Source organism: Salvelinus alpinus, chromosome 12 (assembly GCF_045679555.1).
Source record: "Salvelinus alpinus chromosome 12, SLU_Salpinus.1, whole genome shotgun sequence".
Classification (NCBI taxonomy): domain Eukaryota; kingdom Metazoa; phylum Chordata; class Actinopteri; order Salmoniformes; family Salmonidae; genus Salvelinus; species Salvelinus alpinus.
The window spans coordinates 1106723-1121555 of NC_092097.1; the positions used below are offsets into that span (position 1 = coordinate 1106723).

Below are 14833 nucleotides of genomic sequence, written 5' to 3' on the forward strand. Positions count from 1 at the left end.
CTCTGACAACATATCCCAAGTGAGCCATGTTTCCGTAAAACAGAGAATGTTACAATCTCTGATGTCTCTCTGGAAAGCAACTTGTGCCCTAATTTCGTCCACCTTGTTATCTAGAGATTGGACATTGGCGAGTAATATGCTCGGGAGCGGTGAATGGTGTGCTCGCCTTCTCAGTCTGACCAGTAGGCCGCTCCATCTGCCTCTCCTGCGGCGACCGCATTGTTTTGGGTCGGGTTCTGGGTTAAGATCCCATGTCCAGGGTGGAGGTTCAAACAAAGGATTCGCTTCTGGAAAAACGTATTCCTGGTCGTAATGTTGGTAAGTTGACATCGCTTTTATATTCAATAGTTCTTCCCGGCTGTATGTAATAACACTTGATGTTTTCTGGGCTAACAATGTAAGAAATAATACATAAAAACAAAACAAATAACTGCATAGTTTCCTAAGGACCTGAAGCGAGGCGACCATCTCTGTCGGCGCCATCTTGGACATTCTCTCTTTTTATTTTTTGTGTTTGATTTAGGAAACTTTATCAAATAACCTCTTTACATTTGCACTGAAGGAGATATCCCTTTGGCACATAAATTATGGAGGAGCCAGAGGAGCACAGGGAGATCTGCCATGTCTCTGCAGTTGTGAAATCAAACTCCCTCAGGACAAACAATCATGCATGTTTTCTTACCCTCTCCCATGTTGAGAATCTTGAGTTCTCCCTGGTCCAATAAATGATTGTGTCACCCTCTATCACAGTTTGTAAAGTGGGAAAGATCAATGACCTTTTGATGAGGAAACAGAAATGATTCTACACCTATCAACATAGTAATTCCCATTTGGAAAAATAGTTATATCAGTTGTAATGTCTATCTTTTGAGCTTTCTTGGCTCGGGTACCTTCACTCCCAAACATGACAAAAATACCACAGAGCAGTGCTCATTGAAGCAGAGTACTCATTTACCCCCCCTCATTCGTTCCACCTCCTCTGGGTAGCATTTTACAGTTGTCTGGGTTACATTAGCTCTTCCAAAATGGAAGAGAACAATTACAGTCATGGTCGATCTGAAGACATGTAACCAATGGGCGACTGACTGTACACTGAATAGGAAGGAAGACAAAGTTCAGAGTGAATTAAAGTTGATGATGTCAAGTCAACATCACACGCTCATGTTTGCCTTAGGCTTTTCTGTGAAATAATTAGAGGAAGTATACAATGGTTCACATCCATGTACATTATGCTTCACATAATTGTAGCTTATGGGTTTTAAGTGGAATTTTCCCTTTTTTCTTGGAAGAAAAGAAACATACAAGCAGTAAATCAGCATGACAATTCAGTTTTACGAACTCATTCCAATGTGTTTTGAATCATTCATCACCCTCGTTGTATATCTCTGTTGTTATTCCTTGAGGAACATACCAATGTTTCCTGTGTGCTCTATGGGATGACTGATGAGGAATTCATCCCAATCCTTATTATCATTAATTTAACGACACAATACCAGATATAATACATCATCCCAATTCCCTCTGGTTATGCAACTGGATGCCAAGATTTGTCGAGACATGTCGATGTTTGTTTACTGGAAACTGATATATGGTTCATTTTACAACTCCTATGTGAAAGCTCTTTGTTTGGCCGTACCAGAACTTTCACAAACTAGACACATGCACATGCTCACGCACGCACCCACGCACGCACGCACGCACGCACGCACGCACGCACGCACGCACGCACGCACGCACACACACACACACACACACACACACACACACACACACACACACACACACACACACACACACACACACACACACACACACACACACACACACACACACACACACACACACACGAGAACTCATTTATCATGGCATCTCTCTGGATTGGGTATGGGTCTTTGCATTCTGGCCAAGAAATCTGACTGAAAGATGATTAGCCTAAGTATTGATCAAATCTGTTTTTCTTATGTTCAATGCCAAACCTGAATGTGCCAGAGTGGAGAGAGCATGTCAAGGCTCCATGGATCTGGAGGGAGAGAAAGAGCAGTATTAGAGTAATGTGACGTGACTGAGACACAGACATGGCTGTACATGTTGCCGTCTCTCCACACAAAAGAACGACAAATCTTACCCATAACCACTTCCATCTTATCATCTTCCACTGGCTGATGGCAAATCCTAAAACCGCTCCATCTCTGCACCAAAACACCTTGACACCGTGGGCAGTTAAGTTTGAACCTCATATGTTTTATGTTATTATTATTATTTTTATTTTACCTTTATTTAACTAGGCAAGTCAGTTTAAGAACAAATTCTTATTTTCAATGACGGCCTAGGAACAGTGGGTTAATTGCCTTGTTCAGGGGCAAAACGACAGATTTTTACCTTGTCAGCTCGGGGATTCGATCTTTTAACCTTCCGATTACTAGTCCAACGCTCTAACCACTAGGCTACCTGCCGCCCCAATGTGTCTTGTATAGACCAATTCGGCACCACACAAAATGTTCCCTCAGGGAATTTGAATTGACATTTTTAGACAGGTGTAGACAACCAAAATACAAATTGTGATCTGATTGTGATCAGTTCTTCCCGCCCACCTCTGGAGGTAGTCAGGAACACATTGTCTGGATATCTTACAAGTGTAGACGGATCTGCACAGTAAAACCATTTTAATCATAATTCCACCCTCTAAAATCATTGACAGGTGGCACCATTTATTTTATGGCATCAATATGTGTCAAAATCAATATTATTTTGAAAGAATACCTGTCAAATGATTTGCGTACAGGGAGGGACCAGGAAATCTGGTCACAATGCGGACACAATGGACGGATAAGAGACACATTTTAATAGCATGAGTAGCCGCATGTCTGAAAATGTGGGAACAATTAGAATGTGGACAGGATCAGGACACAGGACACATATTAGAACCAGGTATGAATGAAGCTTGGGACTGGGAAGTGCATTAGTCTTTTGAAAGTGAACTGAAGTGGACAAAAAATGCTCTGCTCCACTTCTTTGTATAGAAAAAAGAGCCTCTCACATACTGACATGCCCCCTCACGTCATAATCTAAACCATTTTGTGCAGATTACACTCCCCCACAGCGCAAGGAATGGGACATACAGCCAGACTGGAGCTACAGCCAGGACTCCCATTATCAGGCATCAAACAAGGTAACCATGCCTCTCTTTTTCTCTCTTTCTCAAACAAAAATAACAGTTATTTTTCTTTCTTTTGACATTCTATACATATATTCAAGTTGATTAGAATTAGTCATACTTTCACATTCTCTCTCTCTCACTCAGACAAACTGACTAAAAAGCATGTCTGTGAATTTTGAACATGAGTCATTTTCTGTGTGTTGCTTTCTTCTTGGGAATAGCAGCCAAACCACCCAAAGTTTCATTATAGAAGTACACAGAGGTTTTGGTTCAGCTGCTATTTCTTGCCAAGGGGCAAAGACAAAATCTCTATTAGATGGTGCATTCTCAACTGTTTCCATTTCTATTATGGTGAAGCTGGCATTTTGATTGTAATATGATGAATATTATTAGGACTTATTTGGATTGTGTGACTAAGTTACTCAACACAGAAAATGGACAGTGATTATCATCATATTCGTTCACTATATCATTGTCAATCAAAATAGGTGCCAAGTGTGGACGACACATAACAGTGTTATCCCTAGGTAGTCATTTATCTACAGTTGAAGTCGGAAGTTTAATTGGAGTAATTCAAACTCGTTTTTCAACCACTCCACAAATTTCTTGTTAACAAACTATAGTTTTGGCAAGTCGGTTAGAACATCTACTTTGTGCATGACACAAGTAATGTTTCCAACAATTGTTTACAGATAGATTATTTCACTTATAATTCACTGTATCACAATTCCAGTGGGTCAAAAGTTTACATACACTAAGTTGACTGTGCCTTTAAACAGCTTGGAAAACTCCAGAAAATTCATGTCATGGCTTTAGAAGCTTCTGATCGGCTAATTGACATCATTTGAGTAAATTGGAGGTGTACCTGTGGATGTATTTCAAGGCCTACCTTCAAACTCGGTGCCTCTTTGATTGACATCTTGGGAAAATAAAAAGAAATCAGCCAAGACCTCAGAAAAAAAATGTTAGACCTCCACAAGTCTGGTTCATCATTGGGAGCAATTTCCAAACGCCTGAAGGTGCCACGTTCATTTGTACAAACAATAGTACGCAAGTATAAACACCATGGGACCACGCAGCCGTCATACCGCTCAGGAACGAGACGCGTTCGAGACGGAGGCCTACAAACCTGACTCGGTTACACCAGCTCTGTCAGGAGGAATGGGCCAAAATTCACCCAACTTATTGTGGGAAGCTTGTGGAAGGCTACCCGAAACGTTTGATCCAAGTTTTTAACAATTTAAAGGCAATACTACCAAATACTAATTGAGTGTATGTAAACTTCTGACCCACTGGGAATGTGATGAAAGAAATAAAAGCTGAAATAAATCACTCTCTACTATTATTCTGACATTTCACATTCTTAAAATAAAGTGGTGATCCTAACTGACCTAAGACAGGGAATTTTTACTAGGATTAAATTTCAGGAATTGTGAAACTGAGTTTAAATGTATTTGGCTAAGGTGTGTGTAAACTTCCGACTTCAACTGTAATTTTAACGTTTTCAAAGTGTCCCATCCAATCTTTAAATGGTTCTTTCTTTGTTTTAAGAGAACAAAGTGAAAGGGTAGGGGTCCAAAAATATAATTTGGACAGCAAACAGGAAATGCTAGTGGGATCTGAGCTCTATTAGATCTGTTTCTTTCTAATCATAAAGCTGTGAGAAAGCACAGTTCATCAGATAGAACACATCCTGTTCAACAGTGTGTAACAGCTGTATGCAAATCCAAAGTTAAATACAGAGAACAGTATATGATGTCCCAAAAATGTAATACAAACCCCTATGTGCCCCAAACTGTATGGCATGGTACTTCATTACAGAGAAGATGTATTGGTCAGACAAGGCCCTGTGTACTTCTCTATGCAGTCAGTTTATCTTTCAAATTAACGTCAAGCTAATTCATTTTGGGTAACCCTTGCACTTAGAACAGTACCTCTACATTTAATGGATTGTTATCTGGGCACTACACAAACCAGACACAGGAAGGAAGCCAAGCAAGGAGATAAGCACCATTAGGTTTTGATGTCCTTTGCCTGCTGATTTATAGATCAGTATTTCCAGTAACCCGATGGGCCCATCCTACAGTATGACTGTGTGACCTCAAAAACATATGGAGAAGGCCTGCCAAGAAAGTATTGCACTTGGACTGACAACTGAATACGGCAGGAAATGACCTCACTTTCCATGGTTCTAAATTCTGAAAGCAAACTGGGATACAGTGCCTTCAGAAAGTATTCATATGCCTTGACTTATTCCACATGTTGTTGTGTTACAGCATGAATTCAAAATGGATTAAATTAAAAAAATTCTCACCCTTCTACACACAATACCCTATAATGCCAATGAAAACATGCCAATGTATTGAAAATGAAATACAGAAATAATACATTTACATACGTATTCACATCCCTGAGTCAATACTTTGTAGAAGCACCATTGACAGTTTTTACAGATGTGAGTCTTTCTGGATAAGACTAAGTGCTTTCCACACCTTGATTGTGTAACATTTGCCACTTATTATTTTCAAAATTCTTCAAGCTCTGTCAAAAATGTTGTTGATCATTGCTAGACAATCATTTTCAGGTCTTGCCATAGATTGTCAAGTAGATTTAAGTCAAAACTGTAACTCGGCCACTCAGGAACATTCACAGTTGAAAAGCAGACTGAACCAGGTTTTCCTCTAGGATTTTGCCTGTGCTTAGCTCCATTCAATTTTTTTTTTTACCTGAAAAGCTTACCAGTACTTAACGATTACAAGCATACCCATAACATGATGCAGCCACCACTATGCTTGAAAAGCTGGAGAGTGGTACTCAGTAATGTCCTTATTGGATTTTCCCCAAACATAACACTTTGTATTCAGGATAAAAAGTTAATTCATTTGACACATGTTTTGCAGTATTATTTTAGCGCCTTGTTGCAAATTGTTTAAAAGTCACCATTGGCCTCATGATTAAAATCCCTGAGCGGTTTCCTTCCTCTCCGGCAACTGAGTTAGGAAGGACGCCTGTATCTTTGTAGTGACTGGGTGTATAGATACACCATCCAAAGTGTAATTAATAACTTCACCATGCTCAAAGCGATATTCAATGTCTACTTTTTTGTATTTTACCCATCAACCAATAGGTGGCCTTCTTTGTGAAGCATTGGAAAACCTCCCTGGTATTTGTGGTTGAATCTGTGTTTGAAATTCACTGCTCGACTGAGGGACTTTACAGATAATTATATGTGTGTGGTATAGAGATGAGGTAGCCGTTCAAAAAATCATGATAATCACTATTTTTGCACACAGAGGGCGTCCATGCAACTTATGTGACTTGTTTAGCAAAAAATGTCTCCTGAATTATTTACTCTTGCCATAACAAAGGAGTTAAATAGTTATTGACTCAAGACATTTCAGCTTTTCAGTTTAAATTAATTTGTAAACATTTCGAAAAATATAATTCCACTTTGATATTATGGGGTATTGTGTGTAGGCCAGTGAATTTTTTTAAATCAACATTTAATCAATTTTAAATTCAGGCTGTAACACAACAAAATTAGGAAAAAGTCAAGGGGTGTGAATACTTTCTATGCGTATTCTGACCTTGAACTTAAGCATGAGAATAGCATGCTCTTCACCCGCTATTCGTTTGGGGTGAAAATCAAACAAATGAAGGTGTGGCGGAGGTGTGTCTACAGATACGCCATATTCTGACCTTGACTAAATTCCCTCATAATTCCACCACCTATACTCGTGATGAAATTATGAATAAGGTCGCGCAACCTATCGGTTCCAAGTGGAACAATATTTACTTTGGTGTTATTTCTATCGGAAAAAAATCCATTCTCCATACACGGGTGGTTGTTTAGCAACAAAAGCGTGCGCAACTGCTGACAACATGAAAACTATATTTAGTCTCAATGTTTATTGAAAACAAATACATTTTCACAATGAACACTTGTCTCTCAAATACATCGTTACAGTTGTTGGTTAGCTAACAGGCGAATTTCAGCTGAATTAGCATTGACATGACTTCAGTCAAAACACCTCAAAACAAGACATGGTATCAATAACAAGATACAACACGCTGAAACGAGCCACCTACGATTCCCCACATGGCAGATTCTTGTCATTATTGCTAGCTATTTGAACATTGAGAATCATATCAACCCTTACCAAAAAAACCTTCGGCCAATTTGCCGCATATTTTCACATGCAAATTAGTTTTGTGGCAAAATGTTCTGGTAAATTTCAGGCAAATTGTGAACTTCTGGCAAACAATTCTGGGAAACTTGTTACGAACATTCTGTTTGCTGCAAACTCAGTATGAATATATAAATTAAATCCGGTTTTTGGTTACTGTGTGTGAAACAACATTTAAATGTATTTACATAAATCAAATCACATAACTTTAAATTAACTTACTTCAGAAAAAAATGCAACACACTAAATGTAGTAAATATACTAAACAACATGTACTCTATGTCTTTAACAGACAAAAAATAAATCCAATACAATTTGAAATCATCAGCATGGTAATGAAGAAAATAGCAAAGACTGGATATTTCCAAAATAAATAGTTGAATCTTATTATGTAGCTACAACATTTACATGAGAGAAATGTGAACACTATGGAGATGTTGACCTTAGGATGTTTTAAGGGACAACTACAGAATTATTTACACGAGCCAAGTGATAACTTATCGATTAGACAGAGCCGGAGAAGATGGCTGACGTTTTACTTGCTCCTAACCAATTGTGTTTTTATGTTAGTTTTTTTGTGATGTTTGTAACTTAATTTTTTTACTTATTTTGTATATAATGTTGCTCTTATGACTGAAAATACTTCTGGACATCAGAACAGCGATTACTTACCACGAACTGGCAGAAGCGTTTTTTTCCTTTAACGAGTTCGACGTGAACGACATACTGCTTTCCCGGGAACAGGCCCAAATCCCTGTCATTTGCGTGAAGAGACGACGGAGAAAAGGAGGATGGAGGTCAAGCTGCCTTCTGAGAAGCTAACGTGCAATCATTGGAAAATAAAATTGACGACCTACGAGGAAGATTAAACTACCAACGGGACATTAAAAACTGTAATATCTTATGCTTCACGGAGTCGTGACTGAACGACGACATTATCAACATACAGCTGGCTGGTTATACGCTGTATCGGAAGGATAGAATGGCGGCGTCTGGTAAGACAAGGGGTGGCGGACTATGCATACATGTAAACAACAGCTGGTGCATGATATCTAAGGAAGTCTTGAGGTTTTGCTCGCCTGAGGTAGAGTATCTCATGATAAGCTGTAGACCACCCTATCTACCTAAAGAGTTTTCATGTGTATTTTTCGTAGCTGACTACATACCACCACAGACCGATGCTGGCACTAAGAGGAGCAAGCACCAGTGAGTCGTCCAATAAAAAGTGGTCAGATGAAGCAGATGCTAAGCTACAGGATTGTTTTGCTAGCACAGACTGGAATATATTATGGGATTCTTCCTATGGCACTGATGAGTACACCATATCAGTCATTGGTTTCATCAATAAGTGCATCAATGACGTCGTCCCCACAGTGACTGTACGCACATAACCCAACTAGAAGCCATGGATTGCAGGCAACATCCACACTGAGCTAAAGGCTAGAGCTGCCGCTTTCAAGGAGCGGGACTCTAACCCAGAAGCTTACAAGAAATCCCGCTATGCCCCCCCAAACTAAAGTATGTAAAGCTGTCATCAAGGCAAAGGGTGTCTATTTGAAGAATCTCAAATATAAAATATATTTGGATTTGTTTAACACTTTTTTTGGTTACTACATGATTCCATATGTGTTATTTCATAGTTGTGATGTCTTCACCATTATTCTACAATGTAGAAAATAGTAAAAAAATAAAGAAAACCCTTGTATGAGTACGTGTTCTAAAACTTTTGACCGGTAGTGTACCTCCTTTTTTGTATATTGTTTTACTATCCTTCAAATATACATATTGCATAAGATACATTGGAGAACTGAGGTGGTTCCCTCCTCAATCCCTTCGCTATGTGTAAACTTGATTATGTTCACCCTGGGAAAGAGTACTACTGAGGTTCGGTTTAACATGGTAGTATTTTGCTGTAGTCTAGGAGAGGTAGATGCAGCCTTCCAACAGGGCGAAGGCCAGCATAGGGGTCCAAGGTTTTCTTCTGGGTATTTTATTGTTTTTAGCAGTTTTTTTCTTTATATTTATTACTCTGACCTTTCAGCACACTGGCCATGTGATTGTACTAACATTCATTTCTAATTACTATGCCTAATTCACCTACTCTAGGCTCCACTTGCTTTGACAGCTGGAACTTAAAAGGAATTAACCATGTGGTAGCGTAGCCGAGTGTTTGCTCATCTGAAGTCTTTAAATCCGGACATTGTTTTTCTCCAAGAGATCCACCTTCCGGTCCAGCGACCATGATAAACTAAAGAGAGGACGGGTAGACCAAATATTTCATACAAACGTTGATGCTAAGGCCAGAGGGGCAACCATCCTTATCAGAAAAGGCACCCCGTTTGTCTCCTCCAAAGTAATTTCAGATACTAATGGCAGATATATTATAGTGATGGGGAAATTGTTTAGCACACAGGTTATTCTGGCTAACCTCTATGGTCCTAATTGGGATGACGCTGAATTTTTTTTCTGACTTCACTGCAGTACTTCCCGACCTTACCTCTCATCACTTGATACTGGGCGGAGATTTCAATTGTGTATTGCATCCAAGTCTAGACAGATCCAGACCGAAGCCCAACAATGTCATTTCTAAATCAGGTGCAGTAATCAGCTCATTTCTAGAATCCTATAATTTGTCTGATCCATGGAGGAGGAGCTAAACAGTACCCTTTTTTTCTCCAGTCCACCGCTCATACTCTAGTATTGACTTTTTACTGCTGGACAATAGAATTATTCCTTTTGTAACTAATAGCCAATATTACAGCATGGTTATCTCAGACCATAGCCCTGTCCAGCTGGATATCTGCTTTCCAGACAGTACTGTCACAACGCGCGTGGCGACATGACCCACTACTCACTGACCCACTATCTAAGGGCCCAACTTATTTCATACACAGCGTATGACAACAAACAGTGCACTAAACGCTTATCGGAGCTATCTCAACTCATTCTAGATGTGGTCAACAGATATGCCTCTTCTCCTGAACTCTACAAAGAGAGACTGCTACACCAATTGGAATTTGACAATCTCTCCACTAAACAAACGGAGCAGCTTCTGTTTAAGTCGAGGCAGACATTTTATGAACACGGAGAGAAAACTGGCAAGTTGTTATCTCACCAGCTTCGACAAGCCGCTGCCTGCAGCACCATAGCATTCTCCTCTAAACTATCCCCTCTCAACTCATTCTAGACGTGGACAACAGATATGCCTCTTCTCCGACTCCTGAACTCTACAAAGAGAGACTGCTACACCAATCGGAATGTTATCTCACCAGCTTCGACAATCCGCTGCCAGCAGCACCATACTTGCTGCTGATTCAACTTCTACCAATCCCAAAGAAATTAACAATCAATTTAAGCAATTCTACTCTGCTCTTTACTCGTCAGAGGCTCTTCCTGACACATCTCGTATGCATGCATTTCTAGACAATCTGGACATCCCCTGTCTAAGTTCAGATGATCAAACCATCATGGATGCCTCAATAAGTGATGATGAAACTACTCTGGCAATCCAGTCCATGCAGAGCGGTAAAGCCCCTGGGCCTGATGGCTTCCCTATTGAATTTTATAAAGCATTCTCCTCTAAACTATCCCCTATCCTCAGCTCAATGTACAATGAAATCCTTCCGAGACAGAAACTGCCACAGACAATTACCCAAGCGACTATGAGCCACAGGCAGTTTATACAATTTTAAAAACATTACAATACATTCACAGATTTCACAACACACTGTGTGCCCTCAGGCCCCTACTCCACCACTACCACATATCTATAGTACTAAATCCATGTGTATGTATAGTGCGTATGTTATCGTGTGTGTGTGTGTGTGTGTGTGTGTGTGTATGCATGTGTCTTTGCCAATGTTTGTGTTGCTTCACGGTCCCCGCTGTTCCATAAGGTGTTTTTTTAATCTGTTTTTTACATGTAATTTGACTTCTGGCATGAGTTATTTGATGTGGAATAGAGTTCCATGTTGTCATGGCACTATGTAGTACTGTGTGCCTCCCATAGTCTGTTCTGGACTTTGGCCCTGTGAAGAAACCTCTTGTGGCATGTCTTGTGGGGTATGCATGGATGTCCGAGCTGTGTGCCAGTAGTTTAGACAGACAGCTCGGTGCATTCAACATGTCAATACCTCTCATAAATAAAAGTACCGATGAAGTCAATCTCTCCTCCACTTTCAGCCAGGAGAGATTGACGTGCATATTATTAATTTTAGCCATGCTGCCCTGTTCTGAGCCAAATGCAATTTTCCTAAGTCCTTTTTTGTGGCACCTGAGCACACGACTGAACAGTAGTCAAGGTGCGACAAAACTAGGGGCTGTAGGACCTGCCTTGTTGATAGAGTTGTTAACAAGGCAGAGCATCGCTTTATTATAGATAGACTTCTCCCTATCTTAGCTACTACTGCATCAATATGTTTTGACTATGACAGTTTACAATCTAGTGTTACTCCAAGCAGTTTGGTCATCTCAACTTGCTCAATTTCCACATTATTTATTACAAGATTTAGTTGAGGTTTAGGGTTTAGTGAGTGTTTTGTTTAAAATAAAATGCTTTTAGTTGTAGAAATATTTAGGGCTAACTTATTCCTTGCCACCCACTCTGAAACTAACTGCAGCTCTTTGTTGAGTGTTGCTGTAGTAGTTGACGTGTTGAGTCATCCGCATACATAGACACTCTGGCTTTACTCAAAGTTAGTGGCATGTCGTTAGTAAAAATTGAAATATGCACCGGCTATTTAATGTTCTTTATTCTGCCCACTCAACTCAACAGACAGAGGTTTCGACCGGGTTGAGTGGGAATATATATTTATAGTACTTGAGAGATTTGGGTTTGTCCCATCATTCCTTTCCTGGATTGAGATTTTGTACTCGTCCCCAGTAGCTTCTGTTCGCAACAACAATGTTACCTCCAGCTACTTCCCTCTTCACAGGGGGGCAGGCAGAGTTGCTGTTTATCCCCTTTCCAATTTGATATGGCTATTGAGCCTCTTGCTGTTGCCCTGCGGGCGGAGGAGAGGATTGAGGGAAGACTAAGGGATGACATAACTCACAAGGTGTCTTTATATGCAGACAATCTTCTTTTATACATTTCTAACCCTGTGGAGTCTATACCCTATCTCTTGGACATGCTGCAAGGTCTTGGGACACTCTCTGGTTATAAGTTAAACCTAACAAAAAAAACAGAAGACAAAGGACAGTGAGACACAGGTTTTATCTTGGACACATGAAACGTAGGATGGATACGGAGGGTGCGGGGCAACAGAAGGTGAACAGCAGAGGGGCTAAGGATTTTAGAGATGGGGAACAGGCCGATGAAACGGGGAAAGTTTACGGGGCTCCACCCGGAGGAGCAGGTCCCGAGTGGAGAGCCGTATCTTCTGCCCGAGCCGATAGAGGGGAGCAGGGGTCCGGTGGCGATCTGCTTGTCGCCGATACCTGGATGTGGTCTTCAAAAGAGAGGCCCGGGCTCTCTTCCAGGTATGGTGACAGCGGCAGATGAACATTTGGGCAGAGGGTATGCTGACTTCTTCCTCTTGCTAGGGGAAGAGCGGGGGCTGATATCCCAAGGAACACTCGAGAGACCAGTGGCCGAGCAGGGAAGGGTGTTGCGGGCGCATTCGACCCACATGAGTTGCTGGCTCCAGGTGGTGGGGTTGGGGGAGACGAGGCAACGAAGGGCCGTCTCCAGGTCCTGATTGGCTCGCTCCAACTGGCCGTTAGATTGGGGGTGGAAACCAGAGAACAGGCTGGCCGACAACCCAATGAAGGTGCAGAACACCTTCCAGAACTGGGACAAGAATCGGAGACCATGTCGACCGGAAGTCCATGGATCCGGAAGACGTGCTGCACCATGAGCTGAACCATCTCCTTGGCTGAGGGGAACTAGGGAAAGGGAACAAAATGGCCGGTTTTAGAAAACCTATCCACCACCGTCAGGATAGTAGTGTTGCCATCTGACAGGGGAAGCCCAGTAACAAAGTCTAGGGATATATGGGACTAGGGGCAGTGAGGAATAGGGAGTGGTTGGAGAAGGCCAGTCGGAGCTTGCCACAGAGTCTTATTTTGTGCACATACCGTGCAGGCAGTGACGAATGCGCAAACATCCGGCACCATGGAAGTCCGACCGGAGAATGGATGAGAGGTCAGTCTGGAGGAATGTGTGTCAATGACCGGGAATGGACAGAGTCTGGGACAAACATCCGGTTTCTGGCTGGGAACACTGCTCCTTACGGACCAGGCTCTCTATACCCCAGACGACTGCAGCCGCTAGACAGGAGGTAGGGAGGATGGTCTCGGGGTCAGACAGAGTAGCAGCGGGTCAATACAACCATGAGAGTGCGTCCGGTTTCACGTTCTTGGACCCTGGGCGGTAGGAGATAGTGAAATTGAACCGGGTGAATAACAGGGCCCAACGAGCCTGCCTAGAGTTGAGGCACTTGGTGGTGCAGAGATATTCCAGGTTCTTATGGTCAGTCCACACTAAGAATGGGTGTTCCGCCCCTTCCAACCAGTGCCTCCACTCCTCCAACGCCATCTTGACGGCGAGGAGTTCTCAATTTCCCACATCATAGTTTTCCTCAACAGGGGTAAGACGATGGGAGAGGAAAGCGCAGGGGTGCAGCTTTTGGTCCTGGGCAGAATGCTGGGACAGGACGGCCCCCACTCCGACATCCGAGGCGTCGACCTCCACCACAAACTGACGGGTCTGGATGGACCAAGATGGGGGCTGAAGTGAATCGACGTTTGAGGTCCGAGAATGACTGGTCAGCTGCTGGCGACCATGTGAAGGGAACCTTGCGAGTGGTGAGTGCTGAGAGGGGGGAAGCCAGGATGCTGTAACCCCAGATGAAGCGGCGGTAGAAGTTAGCAAACCCCAGGAAATGTTGCAGCTGCACTCTTGATGTGGGTTGAGGCCAATCCACCACCGATCTCACCTTGTTTGGATTCATCTGTATATGTCCATGCAGTGACAATGTATCCAAGTAAGGAGATAGTGGAGCGATGGAACTCACACTTCTCCGCTTTAACGAAAAGCTTGTTCTCCAGGAGACGATGAAGGACTTGTTGGAAGTGTTCTTGAGCTGACCGGGAAATTACCAGGATGTTGTCGAGGTACACAAACGCGAACCGGTTCAGCATGTCCCGGAGCACATCGTTGACCAGGGCCTGGAACACAGCAGGAGCGTTGGTCAGCCCGAATGGCATAACTCAGTACTCATAGTGCCCGCTAGCCATGATAAAGGCAGTCTTCCACTCATCTCCTTCCTGTATCCGAACCAGATGGTAGGCGTTCCGAAGGTCCCACTTGGAGAAGATGGTCGCTCCCTGAAGTGGTTCGAAAGCCGAGGAGATGATGGGTAGAGGGTAATGTTTTTTGACCTTGATGTCATTAAGGCCCTTATAGTCGATACACTGGCACAGGGTTTGGTCCTTCTTCTCCACAAAGAACCCTGCGCCGACAGGGGAGGCCAAAGGTGCGAATACT

At 42.2% G+C, this 14833-nt stretch overlaps 1 protein-coding gene across 1 annotated transcript in view; it reads left to right on the top strand.

Annotated features, from left to right (window-relative positions):
- The first annotated feature begins 3062 nt into the window (after nt 1-3062).
- Nucleotides 3063-14833, top strand: part of LOC139535342 (CMP-N-acetylneuraminate-beta-galactosamide-alpha-2,3-sialyltransferase 2-like) — a 35243-nt gene continuing 23472 nt past the window's right edge. The window contains exon 1 of the mRNA XM_071334656.1: nt 3063-3169. The gene's annotated coding sequence lies outside the window, so the exon portion shown is untranslated. The remainder of the gene's footprint in view (nt 3170-14833) is intronic.